The following is a 14,416-nucleotide window of genomic DNA, read 5'->3' as shown; positions in this document are numbered from 1 at the left end:
CATTTTTCACGCTGCAGTTGGAAATCTACAATACACACAGGGAACATTGCATTACACTATACTTGTGGTTCAGACATCACTTCACTTTCTTCCCTGTCACAGCAATCAATCCTAACATGTTTTTAATATTTAAAGAGAAGAAAAATAGTTGTTATTTGTTCGTTTTCTCTTGGATCCCAAACTCACGTTTCAAGAGCCAAAACTATAGCAGTGGCTTGATAGTACACTGTTTCCTTTTGCAGGTTCTCATGAGGTTGAATTTATGATTAATCACACTGCACAGCCCTTGTGAGCAAGAAAAAAAACCCCTCTGAAACTGCAGAATTTCACTGATAAATTGTTAATGATTTCTTTTTTCCTCTGCTTATTGAAATGGTGAAAAAACAGCAATGTACAAAGCTAATGGACTGAAACTAAAAAAGGCAGCCAAACCAAGGGAAAAATTAATGATATTTCATACCAAGATATGAATAAGAATAAACTATATCAGAAGCACAATCTGGCTTAATTGGTAACAAAACAGAATGTGTGTAATGGTGGGAAATCTGCCACTGATGGGTTTTGGAGCTCTGGATGTACAAAGTCTCACACTGTAGTTGGACAAAGTGGTAACGAATCCACCGTATTCCTCTGTGCTTCGAAAACACTTTCTTAAGCAAGGAATCTTCAAAGAAGTCTTCAAATACGTTTGCTTTGAATGTCAGTAATGTAATACTAACCCTAAATGCGGGTTAAGCTAATGCACGCAGATCAGAAGGCTGTATACGGTGAAATTCACCCTGGAAAATGATGATTGAGCAGAAATGTTGGGAATCAGCATTCCTCAGCCACTTCAGAACTTTGTCAGGAAAAAAAAGCAAATCTTAACAAAGCAAGCTTAAAAGATAATCCATCTTTTTTTCCTGTTCTTCCTGAAAAAAAAGAAAAAAAAAAATAGGAAAGAAAAAAAGACACTTTCTCCTCCTGAAGTGTGACTCCTCTGAGAAAAAGACCACTTACTTGTGATTATAAGAAAACCCCACTGAAAGTGGAATTTATGACCTTACTAGTGGAAATACAGTTGCTGAGCTAAGAAAGTCAGGTTGAGCAATGATCTGGCGTTGCTGTTCTTTTGTTGTTTTGTTAGTTAGTTAGCTATTCCTCCATAGCTGCCTCTTAGATCAGTAAATCCTACAGCACAAAGAGATTTTGTTTCATGTTACCTCTCTGTTCTACTTTAAGTATCAGTGGTAATGCAGGAAGTTCATAAATGTGAATACTCAAGTGGCTTACATGCATCGCTGAGAACAGTAAAATGAATGGTTACACATCTGCAGTCTGAACTTTGAGATGAATACAAGCAAATCGTGAATGCGCATTTTTCAAGTGATTGCGCTCATTATTTTCCATTGACTCATGGCTGTTGGCAGAAATGAATAATACATTTTAATATAGCATAGAGGTTCAACAATCAAATCCAGAGATTATGTATGGGTATATATCCATCTTCTATGCATACATAATGTTACAGCTATAGGTTGTCATCTGTTTTTAATACTAAAACACCAAATAATTTATAATGCAGAACTGTAAAATATATATAGAACACTGCATCAATCATGTACAAGTACTAGTGCTGTTCAACATTTCTGTAAATCCTCCATTAAACTTAGATTTGAGACTGAACCAAAGACTTATATGCATCAAGTCATGGTCGCTTGGAACACTGAAAGAGAGACATAAAACACTGCTCTATTTCAGGTCAAGATTATTTGCAGTTCACATCATTATTTCAAAGAAAACCAGTGACTGAAATACAGCACACTCCACATTAAGGGCAGTGCTCATTTCTTTTCCTTAATGCAGAAGGCAAACTACTAAATGGCAACTGGGATACTGTCTGACTGGACTCCTAAATTACTTGATGCCATCAGTATTCTCCTGACATAAGCAAAGAAACAGCAAGGCTTTAAGCAGCTATTTAATAACGTTGACACATGAGAAGGAATAAATATCTGAATATTAACAGTCTTGCTTTGCATTTATGCATTCTGTATCAAGTTCCACAATGGACCGTAAACCATTAGCCACGACAGTGACCTCTTCTATATGTAAGACACACAGAAAAATTAAACTTGAACTATTTCAACTATTCTATCTTCAATGGCTGCTGGGGGTGCGCAGCTCACGTATCACCTAAAATGATTCCATAATACCAACATAAAGAAGAACCACATTGGAACTTGTGTAGTGTGCTTGTATTTACTTGAGCAAAGCTTTAAAAAACAAAAGTTGATTTTCAGGAAAATTAAACATAACACTGAGAAAAGTAGTGGTGATGTATCATCACCACTCAACTTGAGAAGAAAGGGATCCACACAAATATGCATGACATATTGCTTTAACAACAATTTACTCCAGGTACAGTTCTAAAAGTACTCTGCCATAAAAACGTTCACAACTTCTAAAATATTTTGGCAAAAGTAATGAGTATTCAACATCTGTAGAGCTGTTGCAAGTTCCTGAGCTACACAAATAATAAAAAGATGCCTTCTTTTTGGTAGCCTAGCTCTTGTGTAAAAATCCTAGTAATGGCATCCACAGGGAACCAGAAACTTGGCCCTAAAGTAAGATGGAGCAGCAAAAGGCTTATTTCAAGCACCACTGCTAATGTAGGCTCCAACTCTCGTGTTAGGATGAAATCAAGCATAGCAGAGCTCACTCTTTCCAAACCATGTGTTGGCTTGGGGGGGAGGTGGGGAATTCTGTGTCAACAGTTTTAATAGAGCAGATGTGACTCACTGCACTCTCATTTAAAAATCAGAAACTCAGGTCTCTCTTTTTTTTCCACTGAATCAGTGGCAGCAGCAGCACTGGGGGCTGTAGCACGGGAGCAGCAGTCCTTCAGAAGATGTTTCTGCTGTTGGTAAAATCAGTTAGATTAAATCACACAATCTGACACTGCAGTTTCACAGCGTGGAACTCCAACCTTGGCTTTTGTTTGTCTCTTTAGTGCCATCCAACACCCATACTTGACTTGCCTTCCATAGCTCGTATCTTCTGTGATGCATGGATCACAGAAAAAGTCTCAAATTAATTTAATCAGTACAGCATCCCTATAAATCTTCCCAATTTCCTTTTCTTTTTGTCACTGAAGAACACATTTCATTTATAAGTGTTGTCTCAACAAACCAAATAATGTCAGATACCTTTGCTGAACATGTTTTGAATGCTGACAGCATCCATCAGACCATGCCTAGGTTTTTTGCTTGTTATCTATTGTGAAGATCAGGAAAAGGTATTTTTCATTTTCTTACATCTTTCATTTTCTCAGTGAAATTCCTCAGCCCAATTCAATGATCATCCACAAGAATTTCACATTGTGTAGTCCCACTGTGGCCTGTTCAATTAATTTCAAAAACATCTTGGGAAAATACTAATGCCCAATGGTACTCTCTTAAGTTTACAGCATTCCAATGCTGTGTTGAACATCAACAACTTAGAACTTGCCTCACTTAATTTGCCTGCCAAAATATATAAACTGCATTTAGTCCAATGGTAATTTTTTTTTCTTCATGTTAGCTTTTATTAAAAATTCAAGTGAAAAGTCCTATGTAAGTAACATTCTGTTCCAGGATGACAATGCATGGAGTGTATCCTGGGATGCTGGAGTGTACGCTGGGACCTGGTGAGCAACCAGCAGTACTCGCTCTCCCATCTGGCAAACTGGTCAGCCTCGGCAGGGCACATGCTGCAAAGCATAACATGTAAGGAGACTGTGGCAAGAGACAGCCCCAAGCTGAATGGTGTACTCACTACATTGGAAGGAAGGAGAGCCATACAGAGGGACCTGGACAGGCTGGAGAAGTAGGCCCATGTGAACCTAATGAGGTTCAATAAGGCCAAGTGCAGGGCGCTGCACTTGGGTTAGGGCAATCCCAGGTGTTTATACAGAAAGGGGGAAGGTCTCCTTGAGAGCAGCCCTGCAGAGAAGGACATGGGGGTCCTGGTGGATGAGAAGCTGGACATGAGCCAGCAGTGTGCGCTTGCAGCCCGGAAGGCCAACTGTGTTCTGGGCTGCATAAAAAAAGGGGTGGCCAGCAGGGAGGGGGAGGTGATTGTGCCCCTCTGCTCAGCTCTTGTGAGGCCCCATCTGCAGTACTGCGTCCAGGCATGGGGCCCCCAGTACATGAAGGACGTGGAGCTCTTGGGGCGGGTCCACAGGAGGGCCACTAAGATGGTCAGAGGGCTGGAGCACCTCTCCTGTGAGGAAAGGCTGAGGGAACTGGCCTTGTTAAGCTTGGAGTAGAGAAGGTTGAGGGGAGACCTCATTGTGGCCTTCCAGTACTTGAAGGGAGCGTACAAACAGGAGAGGGAACGGCTGTTTACGAAGGTGGGTAGTGACAGGACAAGGGGGAATGGTTTTAAACTGAGACAGGGGAGGTTTAGGTTGGATATGAGGAGGAAGTTTTTCCCCCAGAGGGTGGTGACGTACTGAACAGGTTGCCCAAGAAGGCTGTGGATGCCCCATCCCTGCAGGCATTCAAGGCCAGGCTGGATGTGGCTCTGGGCAGCCTGGTCTGCTGGTTGGCGACCCTGCACACAGCAATGGGGTTGGAACCAGGTGATCACTGTGGTCCTTTTCAACCCAGGCCCTTCTACGGCTCTATGATGAAACGAGCAGACCCTGAAGGTAAAAAGCTTCTTCCCAAAATTCACTCTCCTCGTTACTCAGAACAACCCTATTTCATTTGAGATTACTGAGTTAATTACACAAATTTAGTTGTGTGTGTGTGTAATACTACAGGTAAGTGCTTACAAAGTAAACAAATACCATTAGATAAGACTTAAGCATTTTACTGCAAATAGAGATACCAGTTTATCTCACAACTAGCACCAGCACCAGACTATTGACATATCTGCATGTATCTTTATTTTGATTAAAAAAAAAACTGCCAAAGGACAAAACCAACATTTTACTGATGATTCCATCATTTCACTCCCTAGGCAGAGCTTATTTGCTTGCTGAAATTGTGAGTTAAATGGTGTGAGCTACTGCAGACTTAAACGTTGTCAAGCACAAAACTTGATTTCCATTAGTTCCAGGGAAGTTTCAAAACTCAGAGAAGAACAATCAAATTATTCTTGAGAGATATCCATGACACTGAGATGAGGAAGTCCTAAATCTGCCATCCATTTTCAATTAAGTGATCAGAAATAGATCACAGCGGCACTTTGGCTGTGCTGTCCCGTATAAACCACTGCTACTTCGCTGCTGATGCTTTTTAAACAGTACAGGCAGCAGATGTAACTCAGTATCAGCAAAACACAACAGAGCTGTAACAAAAGTGACTCCTAACTCTAATTTTGTAGTGCTGCTTCTAACCGATCCTAAAAACCTCACTGAAAATTAAATTTCAGCTTTGAAATAAAGACATATGTGTCACTGCACTGAAAATTAACATCTTATAAAATGTGTGCATTTGGGGCATTTCTTTACATACACTGACTATGATACAGAATCTGATAGAATGGTCACACTTGAATATTTATTTTCCAGGGCATAATTAAGGCTACTCAAAAAAATCAGGCAGTTATTGTCATTTCTCCTCCTCCAGCATTTTACCAGCCTGAATCTTACTGCTTTAGCCTGTCTAAGCCGTATACATTCGTACCTTCAGAGTGCATTCAAGGATGCTCAACAGTACAGTTGTACTGTCTTACAGTCATACAGAATCTCTATTAAAAATGAGAAAGCATTATTAATCACACCTAGAAACTGGAAAAGAGACAAAGGGATGCATGGCAAGGCACAGAATAGCACAGTAGAAGGGCTAGGATCAGAAACAGCATATGGGAGTAGCTCTTTATATGTTCCTATCTCCAGACGATATTGATTGTTGCCAGAAATGGGGAACAGCCCTCACTGCATTACATTTCTTACATGTAGCAAAAGCAAAGAGATTTCATTTGGGAACCAAATGCTCAAGCATGCAGCCTTTGTGGCCAATTGCCTCATAATGAATTCGGTTCCTCACTTAGCAACATACAAGACCCCATCACAGAGGCTGGGACATGCGCTGGTCAATGTTGCCTTGCCTGTATTAATTAGAATGACATCTCTTTTTCTTCTGTGCTTCTTACCCCATTATCTATGTGCTTTCCAGATCCATTAGCAAAAGAGTCAAGATACCTGTTAAGCATCCCTGGCCACCACATAACCTGCCAAAAAGGGGAAGAGTAAGGAAAGCACAAAGTGGCTCAACCCCTCCCTTTTCTAATTTGTGAGCGCCTGACTTTATAGTCTGGTAAGTGAAAAAATATTAGAGAACTCATGTAAGATCCCCTCGTGCTGCAACTAGGCTTAGCAGGTCAATGCTCATGTTATTCTGCCCCATCCAGCATACCAGTGCTGTGCTTCTCCCTCAGGAGGGCATCAAGGACAGCCATAAGACATACTTCCTTTCTCTTCCTGCTTAAGAAAAGATGAGGAGTATTTTATTTTATTTCAGTTCAATCATCTATCTACACAGAAAACAGTTTCTTGGCAGATATGTAAGCTGTAACATTCTACCAGGCTGAAAAGCTCAGCTTCACCTTATGCTTCTCCAGCATGCCTCGTATCATGGGAACACATGCCTTGTTAGAGCCTATTTTGTACTGCTCTTTGTTTGACAGTATTTGCTTTCACGTGAAATATTTTTATGGCACCAAAAAAACTGCATGAAATCATCTTTTAAAGTCCTAGCTTCCATTTCCAAGCCATCCTTTCTTCCTTGTCTTCGTTAACTAACACAAAAATTGAACAGTAGAAGAAACTGATACTCGGCACATCTTCTCAATCTATATCCTCACATGGAGATTGGTTTCACTGTTTTCTGACTTCTTTTGGTTGGTTGGTTGGTTGGAAGGGAAAGTACATTTGTGAATGAAAACGTTAAAATCTAATGTGGAAGTATACTTGTTGCTGTCAAGCTTTGCTCGTATAGCACAGTACCTTAATTGGAAGCACACTTCATTGAGGAGTCTGTGGGATAACTTAATATCAAATCTGACAAAGCCTAAAAATAACCTTCATTACATGCATCAAACAAAGAAATAAAAGAAAATCAGGAACAACTTCCCTTAAAAATGCAGTCAAGTCAGACAGTTTTCTATATGTAATAACAAATGTGCAGTAGTTGCGTTAGTGTCATCACTGATATTTTTTCCAAGATTCTTCTTTCTGACTTGAGACCCTAACAGGAATTTTGCAGTGGAAAATGGCCAGAACTCTCTCCCACTTTCTGATGCCCTCGCTGTAATTATTTACACAGGGAAAATAAATTCTGAAAAAAAAAAAAAAACAACTAAATGCAGTGGAGAATAAAACTAGACAGGTATCAGTGCAAAGGGACACATACCCAGACACGCTGCAGTCACAGACAACACAGTAGAGAAGCAGTGGGCATGAAGTTATGAGAGGATTTCAGCATGTGTAGGAGTAGCCTTGGTAGTGCTAATCTGGACAGCATGGTTAAAAATAGTAGCTAAGACAGATGAAAGCAGCCTTCAGCATGGCGTGACAGCCTATCCAGAATGCTTGGATAGCGTGCCGTTAAGTCTAGGTTGACAAGTTTACATATCACTCACAGATTACATGTAGAATCACTGACTCATTCACATTGGAAAAGTCCTTCAAGACCATTAACTCCCACTATCACCTTCGCCTCTGGAATGCCGTCACCAAGCTACATCCCTTACTGCCATGTCCAAACATCTCTGGAACACCTCCTGCCCTGGGCAGCCTGTTCCAAGGCTTGATAACCTTCTCCTTGAAGAAACACTCCAAATGTCCAAACTAAACCTCCCCCGGTGCAACTTCAGACCATTTTATCCCTTTTTTTCCTTTTCAGATTCTTCTTCCTTTGAGATCTCTTGTAGTCAGTGTCAGCTTTGCTATCACCTGCTCCTACGCAGCACAGATGCGACCACATGAGCTACATTCACACTACTCAACTTTAACGTAGACAGTATTTGCATCTAAAAACTGTATTTGCAAAAAAAAAAAACAACAAAAAAAACAAAAAAGTCTGGGAGCACAGCGTAAAGCATATGGGACCTGATGAGGAACACATGGTTGAGGGAGTGTCCATTTTACTAAGCTGGATCAGGAGAGCTCACTTCTCTCCCTACACAGGCTGCTTTTTTTGAACTCCTGGAGGACACAGCATGAGGCTGCAGGTTGGCCTTTCCTGTGGGGATTGGCAGATTTAGAGCAGGCTAATTGGAATGTTCAGGTAGAACTACTCACCCAGTTTCACTGTGTAATGAAGAGAGAGCGTTACACTCTACAGGCAGCTGGAGGCAACAGTGTTATGTGTAAATGGCACTCATTCATCTTCATAAAGCACTAATGCCGGATGGCTAAATCCTAATCTAAGCAGGCACTTCAGTTATCCACTGTTTCAAGGCCAGTTGTTTCAGAAGAACATCAAGACATCAATAACATCTTCATCCACAACTGTTGTTAAGAGCGGCAGAACAGACTGTAGCGCAGCAACCCAGTAGTTAGTCAAGTCCTTTACTGTCAGCTCCTCATCCTCTCAAATGGTGGTTTGCTGCACAGGGAGCAAAGATTGCTGTGCAGGCATTAAGTCACAGAGGCCTCTCAAGGATGGCTTACGACAGCAAGTGACTAGAAGGATTTACACACGTTCCTAACCTGTATTCTGAACAATGCATTCCAGGGAGATGTTGCGTGCATTTTGCTAAATCACAGCCAGCACATGGGTTCAGAAGGAAGGCAGCTCTTCAGCATGGTTAGCTGCCTTATGAGGAGAGAATCCATCACAGAATGGCCTGGGTTGAAAAGGACCACAGTGATCACCTGGTTCCAACCCCCTGCTATGTGCAGGGTCACCAACCAGCAGACCAGGCTGCCCAGAGCCACATCCAGCCTGGCCTTGAATGCCTGCAGGGATGGGGCATCCACAGCCTCTTTGGGCAACCTGTTCCAGTGTGTCAAACAAGCTAATTCTGCCTCAGACAACTGCAGTTCTGTCTGGAACCAAATGAGTGCAGCAGGGATTGCATCTGGGCTAATTTACCAAGGGAGGAAGAGAGTGAGTGAAGGAAAGACAGTTCTGAGCAGAAGGGTAAGAATCCTGTGCTGTTATCTCTCTATGGAAACCCTACAGACACACTCTGCCAAGCCCCACATGGCTGTTTAGACCCGGGCTCGTGAGCACAACTGAAACTCCAGGCACTCAGGCAGCACTGCTCATGACACTTCAACTAAGAAGCTTTTTCTTGAGGTGGTTTAACAGAAAGCATACACAGAAAAGAGCAGCACTGCAACGTCCGTTGCATTATTTGCACTGCAACGGCCGTTGCATTATTTGCTAACATGTTTCATCTGCGGCCCTCAAGGGCGACTGCGAGGAGGTGGCAGAGAGCTCCACTTCTGTCGCTTTTCAGTCTTGGGAGTCTGACATCTAAAGTCAGACAAACGTGGCACCTACGTAGGGAGAAACCTACCCAACAGATGCACCTCACCAAAGCTTTCCAAACTGCTGGGCAGCTGAGTCCCTACTGCATGTACCAGCAGCAAGCTCACGGTGATGAGCGATAACTCCTCTCGGGACTAATTGCTTTGCCAGCATCCTTCCCAAGATCTGGCCTGTTCCATCCAAACAGCAGCCACTGTTTCATCACAATTAGACCGTAAGAGGTGGTTCTCCTTACCCTAAGATGCCACACGTGCAAATAACTAGTACAAGCAATAAATACAGGGAGCAGTAAAAACCAAACTCAATCTTCTAAACATTGTGCTGCCAAGTTGCCATAGGGAAACGGGAGATGAAGGTGCTGCAGTATGTATCGTATTCAAAGGGCGGCGAGCAAGTCAGTCTTCCTGCATCTGACACACTGCTGTTCTGCCACTTCTTCAAGGTTCTGCAGATAGGAAGTAAAAACCTTTGACACCGCTGAAGACTGTGGTATTTGAATGATAATATCCCAGTTTTTAGTATCCTTAGTGCATTTACCTTCAGACTGTCTGAATGGGTAAGAGAGAAAGTCAAGTGAGTACATTCAGACTAAGCAGAAGAGAGACGTGGGTCAAAGAGGACAGTGTGATCCTCTGCTGTGCTGGCACTCTCCTTCTACTCAGTGCCCTGTAATTCCCAGTTTTGTTTTGCCTTTTTTAAAAGTCATTGTTATTTTCCAAGCGTCGGACACAGCCATTAGAAATATTCAGATAAATCTCTCACCGTACTGACAACCGTAGCATTACAAACCTTTTGGAGCCAAATCCAAAGCTCTTCTTAGGCTTTTGAAAATGTATGGCGGTGACTACAAGCCAGAACTGGGAGTGTAGTGTGCAAAAGGCAGAATATTTACAGTTGTACATTACTGAACACGAGATATGAATATGCACATATAAATATGCCAGCGGTCGTATGTTGCTAGTCTGGATTTCCCATTTCTTAAGAAAAATGGCAAATCCTTATGGCCAGATCCTGCAGGAGCACTCATGGATGAACAAGCAGAGCAGTATGACTGCAGATTACAGTCGTGAGCAGCGCTGTCGTGCACATGCAAGGAAGCTATGCAGCATAGGCTGATTTTTGCTCACAGATGCAAGCACAGATTGCTAAAATGGGGGAGCTGAAGGGAAGTGTTAAGTTCCTGATTACAGCTGCATTTCCAAGGACAAGTTCCAGGTTGATATAGCAATAATAAACGGGGAGGAGAGGAAGGAGAGGTCATGCAATGCTTTGTATGGAGTTTAAAAGGTAAATGAGACGATGTTTTTTTTTTTTTTCCTCCAGTACAGACAAGGGAAAACAATGCCAGCATTTCAGCTGCAAACTGAAAAGGAAACGCTCAGAGCAAACGTTGCAGAGCAAATACGGTGCTTCACCAGCAAAGTGTATTTCCACGCTTGACTGAATAATTATGTATAAAGTGCCAGTCAACCACATCCATATTCACAACAAACCTTTGTAAATGCTCCTTAACTCACACGAAAACGAACCCAGTGAAGGATCTTCCCAGCCACCAAATGGTGGCAGCTGAATGGCACTTCCCTTCTCTTTAGTAGCTGCAGGATCTCCATACCTCTGGAACTTGGTTTTAGAAGTGGAAATTACGATCCCATCTCGGGCAGATAAGCAGCAAGTGATATTTCTGCTGCAATAATTAATTAATTTCTTTTTCCCATCAGTTAAAAAGTCTCTTGGGATCCTAGATCAATAAGGCGTCCCGATGCATGCATTCTATTCTCTTGTTTTCAATGGTTCCATTGTGCACATAACTCCACTGCACAACCACATTTGCATTTAAAGATGAATTCCCTTGTGTTTGCTGTGCACCTGCTCCATGTAAGCCTATCTCCTCTGCCTCCTCTGAGGAGCAGATACATCTGCCAGGAAAAAAAGCAAGCCCAGACACAACCTTCCCTCACATCCTCCTGCAAACTGCCCGAGGATTGTTCCCTTCAGTTTGGCCATGGCCCCCCTGTTCTGATCACGTCTGAGAAGAAAATCTTCGTGCCCTTCCAAAATCTACTGCTGCCCAACATGTTTTTTCCTCTATGGCAGCAAAAATATGCATTGACAGTAAAAAGCCACTACGTTTTCTAGGTAGTTTACAGGAAAGTGTTGGTAAACGGGCTCCTTGCAAATACCTGGATCTGAAAAATTGGGAGTTTCCTTTCCTTTACTCGATAGCAATCATGATAGGGAGGACGAGATGCCCCTTCTGCCATTTCACTCTCAAGTGCAGCCCGAGACAGACATAGCTTTACCCTCAACAAATGCATCAAGATTTGCTTGTTTTAAACAAATTTAAAATCGAACCGTAAATAAAGATGGAATCAAAATGGGAGGTGTTCCCCTTCTGCCCCCCTCCTCCCCCCCTGCAGCGAGCCACAGATGGCTGCCGGAGCTCCTGGCGGCAATAGAGGCAGACAGCGTGGAAACACAGCTCCGCTGCACGCCGCCCCATCCTCAGCCTGAGCAGCCAGAGACAGAGCGAGGGAAGGCAGCATGCTGCATTCACTGCTCAGCAGCTGCTGGGGCTGCTGGCCCTTGTGCATGTGCCCACACAGCGGCACGCTGCACCGCGTGATGCAACAACCACGACTGCCAGCAGCCCTGCCCCGCTGCCAGCACGTCATCTGTGTGCTGCTCTGTGACAGCTGCGTGTCCCACGCGGGGCTGCTCTCATGCTGGCACCCCAGCACAGCATCAGCACAGCGTGACTTGCACGTCTCCATTTCAGAGAGCAGGCACTCAGGCAGCTGCAGCAGGGCTGCCATGCTTGTCCCTCCCTGGTTCTAGTGAAGTGCTATCCACGCAGGAATGAGCTGCTGTGGATGCAGACAGTGCAGGGCTGCACGGTGCAAGAAGGTGAGCTGTGCCACTGTGAGAGGCATGCAAACTCGGGGATGCATGGAGAGAAGAGGTAACCCCAACATGCTGCATCCACCCTGTGCTACAGAGCCCCACACGGGGACAGGTGGTAAGGCCAGACAGAGGGGGGGGCAGGGGGGCAACAGGACAGAGTTGCTCTGCTAATACACGCCAAAAGCGATGGCAAATTTACAGAACCACAGAATATCCTGAGGTGGAAGGGGCCCTCAAGGACCCCCGAGTCCCACCCCCGGCCCCACACAGCAGCACCCAGACCCACACTGTGTGTCCAAGTGGTGTCCCAGTGCTCCCCTGAGCTGCGGCAGCTTTTCTGCCTAATGTAATTCACTCTCTTCTCCAAGACCTCCTCACCTGAAAGCCTGCTTATCTCAACAAGCTGCTCCGGCAGGCCAATCCCTTGGAGCCTCCCCAGACGTGGAGGTGGATCTTCACCGCCCCCCTCCTCTGCAATATCCCCATCTCCAGTCTCCTCTACGACCCACAAGTCACACTTCTTTTTTGCACCGCATGGAGCCAACGACGCAGATCAAAAACCACAAAGGTCCGGAGAAGGGCAGACCTGATGGTTCATGATAATGTTGGTGAAACGGTGTGCAGTTCCTGACAGGACATGGAGACAAAACGCACCACACCTTGCGAGGGATGCTGAAAATGATTATTTTTCACACCAGGAGCGGATGCTACGTGCAAAAATGAGCATGTTACTTACTCATAGAACTCGTGAACTCTCGCTGCAGTGGTGATACAAGGTGCTTCTTGACAACAGGTCAGGCCAAGTTCCAACTGTGCCCACATTCTCATCATTTCCCACTGAGGGACCCCTTCAAGCCTGCTCTCGACAGCAGGGTTCTTGTTCAGATGTTAAAGCCTCAGGTGTGGCTACAGCATGGCATACCCACAGCCTCAGCAGCACAAGAAGCCCAGTGACTCCTTATGCTCACTTGCCTGCAGCAAGTCCTGTGCTGAAGATGCTCAACACTGACCAGCAAGGCAATGGGCCTGAATACTTACAGCTCGTTAGGGGCACATGCGGTACAAGATACAGCAAGACGACTTGCCCCCACGGGCTCTACAGAACCACAGCCACTAGCAGGCTTGGAGTAAGTTTTTTGTTTGCTTGCTTTGTTTCATTATTATTATTATTATTGCCGAGAAGCGGTGCTAACCGATCGGCGCGTCGTTAAGCACCGTGGCTTCCAGCCAGCAACCGAAATGCCACGAGGAAGCAAACCGACAGCGAAGCCCACTGTCCGTCTGGGAGCTGATCTGCGCGCCGTCCTTCCCGTTTGCTCGTAAAGCAGCTCCAGCAAGAAAAGACGTCTGATCCCGGCTTCGTGCTCTCGGACCCAAGGTGCTGCTTTTCTACCGGAGAACTCCCTACACGCTTCCTCGCAGCTACAAACGCCTAACTTTTGCCCCGTTTCCCCCCCCCCCCCGCCCCCGATTCCGGCTCTGGGGCTGCTCCCCGGAGGACACTTCGGGGCTCGCATCGCCCGGGCTGCGAAGGCTGCACCGGGAGGCGCCCGCGGACGAACCCCGACCCGGGATGCACGGTGCGGGGCTCCCCGCCGCCTCCCCCTCGGATCCCCGCTCCGCTCCGCGGGCCCACAAAGCCGCTCACCTCGCCTCGCTCCGCTCCGCCGTTCAGCGGCCGCCGCCGGGTGATGGAGCCGGGGAAGGACCCAGGTGCCGCCTCCCGGCGCCGGTGCGGGCTCGAGCTCCGCCCTCGGCCGCTGCCCTTCCTCCGGGGGTGGCCCCGCCGCGGCCCGGCGCCCCCCGCGCTCGCAGCGCCGTTGCGGGCGGCCGCGGCGGTCCCTCTGCTGCGTCACGATGCGGTCGCGCCGCGCTCCGCGGGTTCGGGGGCGGCCCCGATGCGAGGGGCGGCGGCGGTGCGGAATAGCGCCCGGGGGTCTCTCCTTCGCCCTCCCCCCCGCTTTCCTTTTTTTTTTTGCCGCCCCTTCCCCCCTTTTCCCTCCTTTCTCCGCCCTTTTCCCCTCCCATTTCCCTCTTGCTCCCAC

General features: G+C 45.6%; 1 protein-coding gene across 4 annotated transcripts in view; it reads right to left on the bottom strand.

The window, feature by feature from the left end:
- SNCAIP (synuclein alpha interacting protein) overlaps positions 1-14,082 on the bottom strand; it is a 76,190-nt gene extending 62,108 nt beyond the window's left edge. For all 4 annotated transcript variants that reach the window (XM_040655838.2, XM_040655839.2, XM_424409.8 and 1 more), the window contains exon 1: positions 14,020-14,082. The gene's annotated coding sequence lies outside the window, so the exon portion shown is untranslated. The remainder of the gene's footprint in view (positions 1-14,019) is intronic.
- Positions 14,083-14,416: the final 334 nt, after the last annotated feature.

This window comes from Gallus gallus, chromosome Z (genome assembly GCF_016699485.2).
Source record: "Gallus gallus isolate bGalGal1 chromosome Z, bGalGal1.mat.broiler.GRCg7b, whole genome shotgun sequence".
In the NCBI taxonomy this organism is placed as follows: domain Eukaryota; kingdom Metazoa; phylum Chordata; class Aves; order Galliformes; family Phasianidae; genus Gallus; species Gallus gallus.
Note: the sequence above shows the minus strand (reverse complement) of the source record. Positions and strands in the feature narration are given on the sequence as shown.